Source organism: Jaculus jaculus, chromosome 2 (genome assembly GCF_020740685.1).
Source record: "Jaculus jaculus isolate mJacJac1 chromosome 2, mJacJac1.mat.Y.cur, whole genome shotgun sequence".
Taxonomy (NCBI): domain Eukaryota; kingdom Metazoa; phylum Chordata; class Mammalia; order Rodentia; family Dipodidae; genus Jaculus; species Jaculus jaculus.
Genome location: NC_059103.1, coordinates 154359887 through 154376353, shown reverse-complemented (window position 1 = coordinate 154376353; position 16467 = coordinate 154359887).

Below are 16467 nucleotides of genomic sequence, written 5' to 3'. Positions count from 1 at the left end.
TTTTGGCCCCAACTTGAGATTTCATTTTCATTTTATAGGTTTTATAACTGAGGGAGGGGTAAGTGAACAAACAAGACATGGTCATCTGTATAGCAATCTTTTTATTTTTTAATATTTTTAAAAATCTTTCTTTCTATATTTTATTGATTTATTTGAGAGAGAGAGAGGAAGAGAATAGGTATGCCAGGGCCTCCAGCCATTGCAAATGAACTCCAGATGCACGCACCCCTTGTACATCTGGCTTATGTGGGTTCTGGAGAATCAAACAGGGATCCTTTTGCTTTGCAGGCAGATGCCTTAACTACTAAACCATCTCACCAGCATCTAATTTTCTTTTTAATTTATTTTAGACAGCAAGAGAGAAAGAAGCAGACAGAGAGAGGCCCTGGTATGACTGCATCCCCTGCAAATGAGCTGCAGATGCGTGTGCCACCTTGTGCATCTGGCTTACATTGGTTTTGGGGAATTAAACTGAGGTCCTTTGGCTGTGCAGACAAACATCTTAAGCACTAAAGCCATCTCTCCAGCCCTGTATATCAATTATTTCTATGGTCAGGCCATCATAAGAATGAAGTTTATTTTGTATTACTTTAAAGTGGTTATTTTTGTTATTGCTTTTCTGGACTCTTTAGAGATATCTTTTTAAATTTTTATTTATTAATTTTTTAAAGTTTTATTTTATGTACTTTTTTACTGACAACTTCCATTATTGTAAACAATAGCCCATGGTAATTGTTTCCCTACCCCCTTTCTCCTTTGAAACTCCATGCTCCATCATATCCCCTCACCCTTTCAATCAGTCTCTCTTTTATTTTGATCTCATGATCTTTTTCTCCTATTATAATGGTCTTGTGTAGGTAGTGTCAGGCACTGTGGATATCCAGGCCATTTTGTGTCTGAGGACTACATTGTAAGGAGTCCTACCTTTCCTTTGGCTCTTAAATTCTTTCTGCTACCTCTTCTGCAATGGACCCTGAGCCTTGTAAGGTGTGATAGAGACATTTCAGTGCTGAGCACTCCTCTGTCACTTCTCAGCACCATGGTACCTTCTGAGTTATCCTAAGGTCACTGCCATCTCAAAATAGAAGGTTCCCTAAACAAAAGTGAGAGTAGCATTAATACATGGGTATAAACATTAAGAGATGTGCTCACTGGGCAGTTTGGTGAGCACAGTATATACATTTAGCCAGACACCAACAGATGTTATACCCCTAGGGCTCATGACTATCCTTGTTGTAGGTTTTTGGTATCAGGAATGTATTCCCTCCCATGGAGTGGGCCTCCATTCCAACTTCAGAGTGGTTGGTTTTCCCCATAACAGACGTGCCACTATTGCACCCATTAGCTCATTTGGCCTGACTGGCCAAATTAAGGCCTGCAGTATCCACTGTTGAATATCTTCACTGGTGATTTATCTCCTTCCCATTTAACTGCATTCAGTGTGCCTTTTTTCACCTTTATGTCAGCTGGTCTACATGGAGGAGGTTTTCAGTTCAGCTCCAGCAGGATTTCTCAGTGACATTGCAGCCTAAGTATGTGAGACTTCAGCAATATGGTCTTGCCATCTATTCCTGGTGGGAAACCAAGGGCCTTGGCAATGACCTGTAATGTTTTGGGGGCATCAGGGACCGCCCTAGCTAATAACTCACTGGAAGGTATCCTATCCCTGGCACTGAAAACTTTCTAGTAACACTCTATGGTGCTTGAATGTTCCATTGTCCAAAAAAGTAGATTTCCATATGACTTGTTTATATCCTCTTAGATTTTGATTAGTCCTCCCTCCACCTTTCCTTTACTCAATATCTTCCCCTGACCTCACTTGGGCCTTTTCATCCCCATTAATCTGTTCTTCTACTTACATATATACAATTTATTCCCCCCTCCCTCCCTTTCTATTTATTCCCTTTGTATCTCCTTTCTAGCTTACTGGCCTTTGCTACTGAATTTCCTTCCTACTCACAAGGAAGTCCAATCATTTGTAACTAGGATACAAATATGAGAGAGAACATGCATTGTTTGGCTTTTGGGGCCTGTGTTCCCTCACTTTATTTCCCCATTTGTGTTTGCAAGGGACACATTTTGACTAAAGATTATATAATTTGCAGCTTATCTTAACTTTATACTTTCTTTTTTAGTCTACAAATCTTCTGTGATCTACTTTGCATTACCATTGCAAACTGATGTTCAAATCACTTTTTCTTGAATTTTGAAGAAATGTAGTGATCTTAGTAAAGATATTGTAAAAATTGAGTACATCTTTTAAATTAACAATTAAGTAATTTTACATAACTATATCATTACCTTGTATATTTCATTAAAATAACAAATAATAGAAAACTCCATCTTCATAGGCCTAGGTTTATTTAAATTAGTAATGTCTAACATATTCATGTGGATGTAATGTCAATTGTATCAGAATTGAAATAACATGATGTAAAAATATTCTCTAAACTTCAAAAAGTATTTGAGAGTGAAAGAGTATATTCTGATTTTTCTTTATATGAAAGTTTTACAAGGCTGGCAAAATGGCTTAGCAGTTAAAGTACTTGCCTGATGCACAGTGACACAAGTGCACAATGTCGCACATATACCCAAGGAGGCACATGAATTTGGAAGTTTGTTTGCAGCTGCTGAAGGCCCTGGAATGCCCATTTGCTCTCTCTCTTCCTCTCCCTTATAAGTAAATAAATAAGTAAATAAATAAATAAATAAATAAATAAATAAATAAATAAATAAATAAATAAACTTACATAATGCCAAACATCCTTTCTCATAGTCTATGTCTTGCAAGTGTTATTAAACTTACTTATAACATAAAGAAATAGGAAGAACTACCCAGTGTTGTACTGCCCAGATTTCTTAAAAAAAAAAGCTGAGACTTGAAGCAAATACATGATGCTAAAAATCAACCAATTGTACATATTGTAACCAACATAATGTTAGAAAAGTAACTTCTGAAGATTGATCAAATCTGTTTTTAGAATACTTTGTATCTATTTATATGAGGAAAAGAAACAGAAAGAGAGAGAGCAGAGGATGAACATACCAAGGCCTCTAAATGCTGCAAACAAATTCCAGATGTGTATGCCACCTTGTGCATCTGATCTGACTTACATGGGTCCTTGGGAATCAATCCTGGGTCCTTTGGCTTTGCAGGCAAGTGCATTAACCACTAAGCTATCTCTCCAGCCCGTCAACCTTATTTTTCAATCATGTACATGTTGTTCAATCTAAATATTTGGTATAGTTTATGCTTCTGTTGATTTTTGGTTCCATTCCTTTATGTTCTTAGAAAGTGTAAGAATTTTTTTTCAATTGATTTTGGATTTACTAAGAGTCAATAAATGGGCCATAACATAAATGTTAAGTCAATTTGATTTGTAGTTTCTTTAATTCTGTCATCTGTTTATATTAATTATTTCTGTTCTTGCACCATTTAATCATTGTTCTTTGCTTGTAATTTTATATACTTCAATATTTTTGAGCTATTTTCTAGAGAGTTGTGAACATCTTCAGGCATCACATCTTTATTTTTTATATTTCTTTAATTTTAAATTGATATATAAACATTTGGTAGGATATTTCATCAAATTATATGACATGACTTCTTAATGATGTGATTTATCTTGATAATATATCCTAATACATCAATTTGTTGAATGATGCTGAATTTAAATCTAAGTGGGTTAATGGTGGAGGATTTTGAAGTTTTTGTCTATAATTCGACATCAATATGATTTAATCAAATTTGTACCACTGCTACAATTTGAGGATTATATGTTGATTTAATTTGAATTGTCTCTTCTATATTTGCACATAAAACAAATAGAAAAGGACAATATTTCTGGCTAGGTATTGGATGTTGCCACAAAATGTAATATTTTCACATCCTAGCTACTAGATCCTGTGCATGTAAGCATATTTGAAAAGGGGGTTATTGCAAATATAATAAGCTAAGGGTCATGCTAAGTTATTTTTTTGTATCATCTAGGTGTTATATAAATTCAACCACCATTTAACCTATAGGAGAATTTCTTGCAGACATAGAGGAAAAATCATACCAACAAGAAATGCAGATGTGTGTGTGTGTGTGTGTGTGTGTGTGTGTGTGTGTGTGTGTTTGAATGCAGTTCAACCAAACACATCACTCTGTTGCATTTTTGAACAAAGGGGACATGAGCCTGGTTTCTGATTCTGCATCACTGCTTCCTTTCAGTCATTTTCTGTTTTAATTCCTTTTCTGTGTTTTCAAACCCTTCCCAAGAGTGTGGTTGGTAAATGAGTCGAATGGTATCAATCTGCACTGTTATTTTCAAGAGTGTGGATTGATAATGTACATGAGGTTATAAACTTACTTGCTGGCACATAAAGGTTGTTTGATATTATTTATGTTCAATTTACATTATTCTTATAGTTTATACTTACTCTAAAAGATGAATAGTGTGAAGATTCATCATTACCTATAAGAGGGTTATTTTTTTGTTCTTGTTTTAATTCTTGTGAGTAATTGCTGGCGTATTTTGGATTTCTGTGGATAAAAATTCAGAAAAGAGTATTTGGAGTCCATTATCTTGGTCGTCACAAAGTTTTGACTTGGTTCATAGTTCCAGTTATGGTTTCCTTTCCACTGAGTGGATCTCATACCCAACCAGAGAGCCACTGCTTACCCAGCTACAATGTATGCCACTGATGCACAGGTTTGGTATTTTGTCAGGTTGGTTGTTTTCATATATCCGTGTCCCATTTGCTCACAATGTTTTTGGCCTTTTATTTTCTGCTATGGTCAGAAATGATTTATTGCACAGCTCAAAATAGCGAGAAGAATGTTCTCAATACCGAGAAATGATAAATGTTTTAAGCAATAGGTATGATAATAACGCTGGTGCGATTTTCCCTGTGCAGCGCATGTAGTGTAAAAGCTAACTATCTGGGAACTGGCTTCCTTTCAGATTTAGTTGTGTCTCTCGATGATCTGCACCAGAGTTGTCTTCAGCAATGGGGTCTTCACTTTGACCTCAGGTAGGTAATCATGTGCTCTGAGAGAAGCCTGTCTTGCTTTTGGGATCTCATAGTTCTCTCAGATCAACAGCTCCACGTGGATTATAACCAAATTTTGGTATTACGATTTGCAAGCCAGAGCCATATTTTAAGATTAGGCTTCATCCCATGCTATTGAGGGCCCTTCTTGCCAGGTGATCTCTCCATGCTTCTGTTGAGGGTTGTGTCTTTTAGTTCGCGATCCAGAAGGAAGTTTTCTAAGGTACATGTTCTTTTTGGATTTGGTTTTGTGTATATCGCCTCCCTCCTTCCCCTTCCCCACCCTCCAAACACCGTGCCTCCAGTTGTCTGTCAGGTATGCCTGCAACTCAAGCTGTTCCAGTCTAGGAACAGCAGATGAGGGAGTACATAAGTTTGTGGAAGAGGGGTCAGAAAGAATGTAAGAGCCACAGGGTGGGAAGGAATATCCAGAGACATATCCCTCCCCACAATGACAAACTGCTACTCTCACAAATAATAACCTACAACTACAAGGTGAATATCAGCAATCCCAATAAAGATAGCCCTCAGTGGAGTGGGCACAGTGAAGAGGGAAATAACGGTACGAACATATGATGGGCCCATACAAAGTTTCTACTTAATAAAAGAGAAATATGTATTTTTTTTTTCTCTTGGGGAGAAAATGAAAAGACTATTTGGATGTCTTTTCTCTACAGTCTCCCCATTAAGTACTTGTTAACTCTTTTTATTGTCCCTGGCACTTGATTATTTACTCACACTTATTCTTTTCCTGTCAAGTGAGGAGGGAGGAGTTTTCAATATTTTGTTTATTTTTTTCAATATTTTGTTTATTTTTATTTATTTGAGAGCAACAGACAAGGAAAGGGGGGGCAAGAGAGAGAGATAGAGGAAGAGAAAGAGAAAGAGAGAGAGAGAATGGGTACACCAGGGCCTCCAGCCACTGCAACGAACTCAAAATACATGCTCCAACTTGTGCATCTGGTTTAAGTGGGTTCTGGGGAATTAAGCCTCGAACCACGGTCCTTAGGCTTCACAGGCAAGCGCTTAACTGCATCTGGAGTTCATTTGCAGTGGCTGGAGTCCCTTGCATGCCCATGTTTTCTCTCTTTCTCTCCCCCTATCATTCTCAAATAAATAAATAAATAAATATAAATAAATAAAATATCAAAAAAACAGTCAATTAATAATATAACAATATAAAATGTGTATAATGATCATGTCATTTTAAAACTGATACCTGTTATATTTGAAATTAATTTTGGTACACTTTTCCTTTCCAAATTAAATATTTTCTCTTTAATGGCTAGATTATTTTTCAAAGCACAATCAATAAATACTCATTTTCAATATAAACTTCTTGTATTAAAGTTCCCCAAACTAATTTTAATGCACCAAACAAAAAACTGCTCCATAGGAAATTCAATTTACCTGTGAAAAATGTTTCTCAGATTATTGATTTGACATAAAACTGAATCCTATGATGCCACTTTTTAAACAAATTTCTACTTTGTTTTCTTTGAATATATGAGCATAAAAAAATTTCTAGAACTTAAAATATTATTAAATTTAATTTGTTAATTAATGTAACTCTAAGATGAGTAGGCAATACTAATTTCTGAGTGGTTATGGCAGTAGAAATATTATCTAAGTAAAAAGAGAGAGGCTATATTTCAGAAATATAAAGCATATATAAACTAAAGTTGAATAAAATATGTTATTGTAATATGACATTTCTCTTTTAATTACACTTTCTACTTTTTAGGGAGAATTTTATTGATGTGTATTTAACAAATGGACGGTGAAAATTCCATTCCAACTTTGTTTATAGACGATGGCAAATCAAATGTTTTGCTCTTCTGCGAAGGCACTCCACTATCCCGACCACGCTTCCAGGTATTCTTCAGCCCTTAGGAGACTTTCATGTAACTGAAGTGTGAAGTCTTGAGATGTTGTCTTAACATCCTAAACAGTGGATTTAGGATAGGAAAGAACACTATTATTTAAAAATAAATAAATAAAGTAATTAATTCAATAATAATGATAAATTAATAATATTAATAAAATAATAAAATTAATAAATAAATTAATAAAAATAAATGCATATTTATTTATTTAAAAATAAATAAATAAAAGAAAGAAAGATTTAAAAAAAATCAATGGATTCATGGATAGTAAGCAGTTGAGTATTGGCTGGCAGAATTTTAGCTATAAGGAAAAAGATTTATGATGGAGGATAAAAATTCCTAAAGCTTGCCTTATCAATTGTTGATTGACAAGCAGAACAAAGGTCTTTTGAGTTCACAAAATAATAGTGAAACCAAAATGAAAGTTAACCCATTTCATTGGCCTGATACTTATGTTATTACGTGACTAAAATTCATAAGTTAATATAGTGCACTAATTCAAAAATTTAAACCCATCCATCTATTCTTGTAACAGATAATTTTCAAATGCCCAACATGACACTAGAAAAATATTTAATTAAATATTAGCAACAGAAGGTTGTACACATATGCATAAATGTGTGTGTTTGTGCCTCTCCGTGTGCTGATATAAGACAGATTCTATCCCAAGGGACAGAGGCACAAATATATTTAAGTAGATGTTTTCAATAGAATTAAAATGAAAGTCTTCTAATGGGGAAAATGTGTAAAAACATGGGACAGAAAATTTTGCAGAAACATACAAGTGAACATGAATATACCTCATTCTCATACAGTGATTGTTAAAAGATTTTAATTGTTTTGCAGTAGTTTCATTCTAGAAAAGTTACATGCAGAAGTCCTTTAATTTTAAATATGAATTTATAATATAATTCTGTTGCATAGCTAAAATTTCTAGTATTTGATTACTAGAAAACAAACAACCTAAAAAAGAATTAGTTTAGTACAATATTCTATATGTTTTGAAGCAAATTATCATTGAATAAACAATGGGCCTCTGAATTGCAATTAAACACTAAAGGACTTTGTGTTCAGAATGCATTTGCATTGCTTTTATTATTCTATTGGTTCTATATACAATGTAAGATTTTTATATATAACATTTTATATATAACATATATATTTTTATATATAACATTTAAGCAAAATGCAAAATTTATGTCAAATAGAAATATATTCCCAAGTCTGTGTTTTCTCTCAACAAAAGAAAAAATCAAATGTAGAATGTTGTAGGCACAGAAGAATAGATTAAGTTAGTGACTTATTTACCATGGAGAGTGATCAATATTATACTCTTTTGGATATAAAGTAAATGATAGTAATAATTTTCAAAAATATGTTATAATAACCCTATACATTCAAATCATATATTTGAAGTATGATAAGTTGTTAATAATTTATTTAACACTGACATTTTTCTTAATAACCAACAAAGTAAACTAAAGCCAGTATAAATTATTTCTGGATTTGTTCTGAGGACTTTATAGAAGAATGTGATACATCACAGCTCCCAGAAGATGGTCCCTGCTTACACAAAGCCTTCCTTCCTCCTTCACTTCTAGTTGGCCATGAGCCCCACAGTATCTGTTCTCCACAGATATGACTAATAATAATTAATGATGACTCCATGCAGTTGTAGAGGATATAATGAGTACATGGAGGCTATTCATATTTGTATATATATATATTTGCCTATGGCAAAAGCATTCATTTATTAGTAATTGTTGGTTAATACCAGTGAATTATGTTAAAATATGAAAATAGTCAAAAACTAAGGTAATAAAAATGGAGCAAGATCATTCAAGTCTTCTAAGACATGCTATTTTCTAAGAGAGAATAAACTTGTCAGACTTTAACCTGTTCTATTTTATCCTTCATTAACTTAGATTTTTATTAGTTTAAAATTGAATTGAATTAGGAAGTGCTATCTTGGTTTTCCCTTATATAATTCGGAATTTTCCAAAGTAAAACATCTTTCTATTCTATTGATTTTTGTATATGTGTGGTGTAGTGTATGTGTATAAACATACACATGATTACAGCTGAGATTTATTTATTTGGTTTATATGATTACATTTGAGGTTTCCCCTACTGACTATTTAGACACAGGCAGGTCAGCTGTATCTACAGGATGATTTATGTGGGTGATGGAGACAGCCGAAACTATACTTAATCAAGAAAACCTGTGCTAGGATGCCCTTATGTGTATGCTCCTTCTTTTCATTTCATTTTATCTTCCAGCCCATAAGATGGTGCTGCCAATATTCATGGAATGTTTTACTCCTCAACTCATTGGCTCATATACTGATTTTCTATAGAAATGTCCTCAAGTAAAAATCTCTTCTAGGTGTCTATCAATCCAATAAAGTGGCAACAAACATTTGCCATTATTATTTGGGTCTTATTAGGATAGAGTATCAGGTTTATTTGTTCTCACTGTGAGAATAGGCCCTAGATGAACCAACTTAAAGGAGGAAGGAATTTTGTTTTGGTTTGTGGTCTGTGTCCATTGTCAGTTGGCTTAATTGTTTCTGGGTGGGGATAAGACTGTAAGTCATGACAGAAGTACATGGTGATGCAAGGCTGCTCCTTCAGGTAGTCACAACCATAAAGGAAGCTTCAGGGTACACAAAATGATTTTCAAAAGTGGGCTAACCTTCTCCCTCCAAAGAGGCTTACTTCCTCATAATCCATACCACTATGAATTGGCAGAGGCCATAAATTACTTCATTAATAAAAGCAAAACTGTCATTGTCCATTCATCTCTGAAAAATCCCATCAACTTGACTCTGGTTTGAAATCTTTTGGCAATTTTACAGCTAAAATATAACAAGTAAACTATTCTGGATGACAAGTTTATGTGTAGAAAAGAACACTGACTGAGAATTGGCTTATGACATCAGGACATCCATTAGCCACTTCAAATATATGCTACATTGTTAACATATGATAAACTGTGTTTACATGTAAAATCATAGAAATGTCTACATATATCGTATTTTTAAATGTTTTACATTTTCTGAAGATAATAATATGCAGCTTAAAGTATGTTTAATTCATTATGCTTTAATAACACTTTATCTTTCTAGGAAGGGGATGATTCGCTAACAGAGTATTGACCGATAAATATAGCAGAAGACTTAACAGTTTTCTGTAGTTTATTTTAAGGGTTATTTCAGTTAATGAAGTTCAGTTTCAATTCACTCCATGTTGATAACCACAGTTTGTTATTCAATTTTTCTTAATACAATATAACATTTGATTGAAATTCACAATTTCTTTGTTATACTGATGATCAAATCGAGAGTCTGGGATGCTAGGCAATTGCACCAGCAGTGAGTTATATAACTAGCTCATGCTTATTGATTTCAAATAGTATATTAAGTAGAATCTAGAGTTAGTAAAGTATGCACAATCCTCACTTTAATAAGCAAATATTGTACAAAGTTGTAAGTAAAGAGAACAGAAATATAATAAGAGTAAAAACAAATTTCACATACGCATTGTTCCCTCTAGTGACCTTCATAGGGTATGAGACTCTGTTATGCTATTCAAAACCCAAAAATGATTTAAAATAATATGTATTAGGAATTAATTCTCTGTGCATGGTCATGCATGGTTTCTAAAAAGTCAAAAATAGGTTGAAATATGAGCATGCTTAGTCTAAGAATATTGAATGTGTGTTGTAATATAATGTTCAAAGGCATCTTGAGTAATGAAAACAGATACATTAAAATGAACAAAGCAACAAACCAAGACTTACTTATTTCTGTAACAATGTTGCATTCAATTTATAAAATTTATAAATTTATAAAATTTAAGTTGTGTTGTGAATAATTGCAAATACACACCAAAGAAAGATAATATTGAACCCCTGTTACATTAGTCTGAAAAGACAATAATATTAGCCATGTATTCTAAGATCATTGATTCCACTTAAAGAACTAATTAATATCTAAGTCTTTTATTGTTAAATGTTTTTATATTTGTAGGTTTCATACAAACTTTGAAACTTAAAAAAATGAACAGGAAAAATACAGTCATACTGTCAACACATTAGCTACACATACTGAATTTTCTGTTTAGACATGAAACAATTAAAAACAATTGTATATTTTAGATTAAATACATTTTATATGTGCTAACAAAAGCTATGAATTCTGCATCATTATGCATCTTATCATAGCACAGTCATTTGTATACATATTTGTATTAATCTTACAATGCCAAAAATCTATTGTTATAATTCATTGATTCATTGACATAATGTAGCAATTAGTCCATTATTTATATACTTGTAAATAACATAAAGTTACATGTAAAATTAGCAATCCTGTGACACATATTTTTGTCCCCTGATTGAGATAATTGTATGATATTTAATGACCAATGTAAAAATTTTAGATAAGTATATGATATTTTCAATGTCCAAACAGATGTTTTCATGAATTATTATTATGTGGTACAGCATTTATGATGGCAGCTAAGCATTCTTTAAAGTATTTAGGTATATACTTTCAAATAATTTGGGAGTTTCCCCTTAAGTTGTAACTCTTAATGATATTTAATGTGTGACAAAAGGCAGAAGTTATTAAATATGTTGGGGATAGATATTACATCTCTTATGAATTTGTTTGTGATCAAATATTTATTTTGACTGGTCACATATGACTCCTATACATCAGGGAAATTAATGTTTGTTTACTGTAGAAAGTCTAATTTCCTATAACAGGCAAAAGTAATTTATTGAAATAAATGCATAGCTCTAGTAAATATCAAATGCTCATAGCATATTCTTTAGGCCATGTTGTGTGGTTAGCATCAATGATCAATCTTAGTACAGTTAAGTTATTAAAAGACACAGGTATAATTCTACTGGGAACTAGATTGAGAACAAGCATGATTGCTAATGCTCACTTAGGACTTTGCACAAAAAAGGAAGCCATAGAATAGCATTATGTAAAAAGAGCTTTAAAATGCTTAACTTTAAATACAATGGGTCCTTGACAGGGTTTTCCAACACCCAATGAAATGGATAGAAGCAACATTCAGTGATAATGACAATTTGGTGAAATTAAAAGTTTGGAAACCTCCATGTGTTTCCATTTCACATTATAGAGTCAAGAGTTCCTTCAGCAACCTCATATCCTTGTAGGAAACTTGAAACCTAGTTTCACCAGGCTAGGAATCCAAGTTACAATCATATGATAACATTTTTTAAGTGGAGTAAAATTTACTCTAAAGAGATGAAAGAATCTTTGAAGTAATCATAGCCTCTTGTTAACATGGTAGCCATATTATATAAGAATTTAAAACAAAATATACTATACATTTCTTTTTTAACATTTTATTTATAGTCAAACCCCAATATCACCATTGTTCTTCATATTATTAAAATTCCCCATATTAGTTTTATATTGTTCAACCAAAATACCAGCATCAGGAGACATTTTATTCCATATGGTGGCAGGTAACATTTTAAGTAACGGTGTTACTGTTATTTTACAAGGGTTGCTTACAAAATAAATAAGTAGTTTATAACTTGAAATTCTAAATTATAAGTCTTTCCTCTAAACTAACCATATTAGCTATTCCATTCAAGATTAAATTATTTTCAGAACTTTTTAAATGCACACCATAATTTTGAAAATTGGACCTCAGAGGAAAAAAATAATGTTTGTTATGATGCTTTTGATTTACTGTATCTTGGGAGCCATAATATATCAAATGGTGAATGTGATATTAAAATAAGTTCTATTATTGACTTAAGGTTGCTCTGGTTTAATTGTTAGAATTCTATAGCTTTCCCACTCTTTCACTAAATCCTGAATATAGATGCTTTGGATTGGGGGTAGGCAATGCATTACAGAACAAAGGAATAATAATGAAATCTTCTGAGATACTAAATCATGTGGCATACCATTTTATCCAGATGATGAACATAGTTCAGTGTATGCCTGGTCATCATAATACAGCCATCTGGAAAATAGTTCCTAATTCTATAGTGGAGGAGATTAAATCCCATAAAATCGTATGTGTTCTGAATCTCAAATATCAAGTTGCCTCTGAAGACTTCCTGACCTGAGAATAATTCAGCCAGTGTTACTTTATAATAAGATTATATTATGAATTCTTTATCTAATAATACCTTAGATGCACATTTTTTTTTATTTCTGAAGTGCTTTAATACATGTTATCTTACTTTATCTACACAAGAACTTAATGCTGAATAGATAAAAGGTATTTTATATTTTTTCTTTTTCATCAGGAGATTATATGTTTTTGAAGTACAGGGAGTTCATCCGACAACAATCTCTATTTTCAGACACTTGAGAGGTCATATTTTAAAATATCTTCTACAAATAATTTTCATGAATTGAAATTGGTCAACTCATATGTTCTCTTGAATGGCTTAAAGCTTCAGTCCATCTTATATGATGCCTACACAAAATGTGATTTTGTGTGATTCATCAAGAAAGAAGTTTGTATTTTTACACATGGCAACAGAAAAAATAAATTAAATATAAGTAAATAAAATGACATGGATAAAAGTGTTGATAAACATCAAAAATATAGAGCCTTGGTAGATGGGATGACCCACAAGTAGCATACTAGATGCACTGGTACGAATTGTTTCTAAATAAATGGCAAACTTTATTATTAGAACAAAATATTCTGTGTTCTCAAACACTTATTCTTAAATTGGTTTTGCAAGGTTCCATGACTGCATTAAGCTTAAACTACTGTGAAATTATGAAATGAACTTTACTAATCATGTTTGTAGAAATTATTTCCAATGCAGAAGAGTAAGGTCTTTGCTTTCTGTTGTTTTTGGAGAAGCATAACTGGAGTTCTGGTTACTTTGAATCACATTCCACAAACACTAATTGCTTTATATAAGAATCACTCAAGAATTGTGCAGAAATTAAGGGAACAGTGGACAATTACACACGGAGTTGGGATTTCTGTATTATATCATGGGAAAAGTAAAACAACAAAATTTAGCTGGTAGAATGTGAAGTTAAATATGCACATATAGCCACATTCTTAACTTTTATTTATTTCTTGATAGAGTAACTTTTGAGCATAAAAACAATGAGCAGGTTCTGAAAGCATCAGTACAGTGATAAAGAAAAATAATGACACCTCAGTGATACTTATTCCTAGAGACCCTCTATAGCTTGCTCTTCAAATAGCAGTTAGTACTGTTAGCCCAGCTCATACATGATTTGCTGTGGAAAAGCTTACACTTGGGCATGCCTGTCATGCACCTACCACTGTCCCTACAGTCAGTGCTTACACTGGACCTGCTGAGACTTACTGGAGTTGAGGAATGTAGAATGTTATTTCCTTCATCTGCTTTATTCTTGCCACCCTTTCTTGTGCTGACAAAGAGAACATATCTATTGTGATAAAGAATAACCAGCTATGGTACTATAGTGTGCTTTCTCAGACAAACCTAAATTTGATCCAAACAATAGTATGTTATAAACGACATCCACACTTTTTTTTCTTCTTGGCAATTAATTCCCCTTATATAATCTTCCTACCATTAATAACTAACCAGAAGTGAAGCCTTGTCTCCCTAGGGAAGAAGGAATTCCCAAAGAACCTAATTAGAATCTGTGTGAAATCACTGGCTGAGTACAAACTATTTTGAAATGCAATTTGGATTTTGACTTCAAGCACCAAGCATATATAAGAATTTGAAAAAGAAACATTAAAAATAAGTTTTGATTTGACTTCCAAATTTTACTGTAGCAATTTGTGACCCAAGCACCAATTTGATTAAAAAAAAAAAAAGTTGCCATATTTTTTTTTTTCTGAAGTAAGGATTGAAAAATTTAAAGAATATTTTTTTTTTTTAAAGGCAAAGGGGCTTTTAAGGTGCTTGCCAATGAAGCATAAGTACTCAGGTTCAATTCCTCAGAATTCACATAATCCAGATGCACAAGAAGGTGCATGCATCTGGAGTTTATTTGCAGTGGCTGGAGGCTCTAGTGTGCCCATTCTATGTGTTTTTCCCTTCCATAAATACATAAAATATTTTAAAATGATATAATAAATAAGTTTTAAAAAGCAGGAGTAAATACGTGTCTGGTAGCACTACTATCACAGTGGGTATCTGAGGGGGCCTGGGTAGTGGTTAGCATCACAAGAGTTTTGCCATAACAATGGATCTTGGATTAACACTTCACATTTTAAAATGTGAGCTATTGCTTATAGACATGCACGGTGGACAAATGGACAATTATCGAAGCATAGGAGAATAACCAAGCCTGAATGAGCTGTCCAGAAGGATAGGAATGAAGCCATCCTCACACAATTTTGTACACTACAGTGAGGTATAAGAGAAAAACTGAAAGCCTCTAATATTCCAGGAGAAACTAGAAGGAGAATAAGTCCCCAGACCCAAGTATTTAAAAGACTTATGATAATATTTGGAGGGGAAGAATGCTGAAATTGGTAACAAAATGATATAAATCACCTAAATATGTCAACAGAGTAGCTAAATACCATAGGAGAGCAACTTCTTAGAGGATACCTGAAAGCAGACGCTGGGTGATCTCAGAGGAAGGGTTCTGCCTACAAATGTTTTCCGTCATACCTAAGCAGCTTTTTAGGTTAGGTGATCACAAGGCAGAAGAAATGGCGAGGAGAAGAGAGAAAGAAAGTGAAAGAAAGAGAAAAAGAGAGAGAGAGGGAGAGAAAATGTATCACACTTTGATCAAATAGGACCAAGTAGTTACAGACAGGCAAAGTAAAAAATTTGCCATATTTTAATAAAAATGGAAGGCTTTATTGTTTTTGCTTTATAGCAGTTAGGTTTCTGTTTGTGTATTAATATTTTAGTAACTATCAGACTATGAAATATGCTTGCAATATCAACAAAATAATAAATCTGATGTCTTTAATACTGTGACGGTGGAAAGTATAGATATAAGTGGGAAATTATTTCTATTTTAGTTTGAATGTATAGTTATTACAGTGCATTTTAATTTTTTTTTATTTTATTTTAATTGAGACACAGAGAAAGATAGAGAGAGTGCATGAACCAGTGCCTCCTACCGCTGAAAATAAATAAATTCAAGAAACATTTGCCATATTTTGTGCATCAGGCTTTACATGGGTTCTGGGAAATTAAACACAGAACATCAGGCTTTAAAAGCAAGTGCGTTTAACTACAGAGCCATCTCTCTAGCCTTACAGTTTATTGTTTAAATCCAGGTTATTACACACACACACACACACACACCAAATTCAATGTTCCCTAAAGAACTATTATGTTTTTACCACCTTCAGTTTACTTTATGCAATATATAAATCTATACTGATTTTAATTAATTTAAATTTTTCTATATACTTAGATTTAAAATATCATATATCTAGTTACTACTATTTAAAATTAATTAATTATCTCTTTAATGTTACCATATAATATTTTATTTATTTGTATTAAATATATTCACTACTATTGAAAAATATGATAATCTAGATCATAATA